We start from the raw sequence: 1,631 nt of genomic DNA, 5'->3' as shown, positions 1-1,631 counted from the left end.
TTCCCTTGGGACCCAGCGGCCATGTTGTAAGGAAGCCCCGGCCACGTGGGAAGTCACTTGTGGGTGTGGGCTAAGCGTGTCTTTTCTTCTGATGTGTGTCCTCGGGCCTGACTGAGCCGGGGAGACTGCCCCTCCCAGGGCCACCCATCCCTGGATTGTGAGCAGCTCACCTGTGAGCTCCCCTCTCAGATGCAAACCTACCGACCTGGAGACCGTCCCCCCACCTCCTCCGTCAGGCGCTCCTACTCCAGCAGCCATCCCCTGCCTCATCACCCCAGAACCAGGTACCACAAAGCTAGGAACACCCCCTGTACCCTGGAGACCTTGAAATTACCCAAACCAGCCAGCCCGAAGCCTGCTCGCCCTGCTCACCTGTCCCATCCCACAGGAACCCCAGTAAAGGCTCTTGTCCACGTTTCCCTGGCTCCCCCACCTCCTGACCCCCCCGGTGCTTCCCCAAGTGGCCCGGGGGCAGCCTGTGCCCCTGCTTTGGGACCTGTGAGTAGCAAACCAACTTGCCAATGGCCGTCGTCTCGTAATCTGTTGGCCTCACCTACCTGACGAGTGATAGAACCGACTTTTTGTTTTTATTTATTGATTTGGAACAACCGAATTGTTGTTCCACGTGTTCATTCACTCATTGGTTGATTCTGGTCTGCGCCCTGACCGGGAATTGAACCCACACCTTGGCTGACGGGGACAACACTCTAACCAACTGAGCACCTGGCCGGGGCCCAAACCTACTGCCTAAAGCCGGGTATGTGGCAGCTGCCCCGTTGGGGGCCTCGCCAGCTGCCAGTACCAGCGACCAGACTCTGAGTGAGCGCGCCTTCGCCTCCTCCAGCCCCAGCTCTGAATCCCTCCGACGAGTCCCTGCCCGGCCGACCAAGGCCCTGAGCGCTGGTGATGACCTGCTGCTGGCGCCACCGCATGTCAGTGTCAGCGTCACCTGTCCCGCCACAGCCTGCCTAGCACGCCTGGCTGACAGGCGCTTCCCGACCATCCCAGGTTCCCTACGAGGGACGGAGCTCGCTTTTATGAAAGAGGACTGACAGCGGTTCCTCTCAGACAGCCGTGCGGGGCGAGGCACCTGCATTTTTGGGTTTTTTTTTTTAATGTATTTTATTGATTTTTTACAGAGAGGGAGAGGGATAGAGAGTTAGAAACATTAATGAGAAAGAAACAATGATCAGCTGCCTCCTGCACACCCCCCACTGGGGATGTGCCCGCAACCAAGGTACATGCCCTTGACGGGAATCGAACCTGGGACCCTTCAGTCCGCAGGCCGACGCTCTATCCACTGAGCCACATGGGCCAGGGCAGCACCTGCATTTTTATTGCTGTTGGGTCTGCTCCGCTGGAGACAGGACGTCAGCCGCAGGAGGAGTCTTCACACGCGTTTATCAGACGCCAGACGCCGGCAAACACCCACAGCACGTTCCCAACACGGAGCCCGGCGGCAGGGCGCCTCTTGCCACTCACTGTGGACGGGGCGGGCCCATGAAGTGGGTCAGAGCCGTTTCCCCACAAAGGCTCTGCGTGCTGCCCGCGAAGGGCACCCAGGTGACCGCCCGCCCCGAGGCCCCCGAGCCGGGCCGCCACCACCAGAGGCCCAGGAACCCGCCTCCTGC

This window comes from Myotis davidii, unplaced genomic scaffold (assembly GCF_000327345.1).
Source record: "Myotis davidii unplaced genomic scaffold, ASM32734v1 scaffold399, whole genome shotgun sequence".
Taxonomy (NCBI): Eukaryota; Metazoa; Chordata; class Mammalia; order Chiroptera; family Vespertilionidae; genus Myotis; species Myotis davidii.
Note: the sequence above shows the minus strand (reverse complement) of the source record.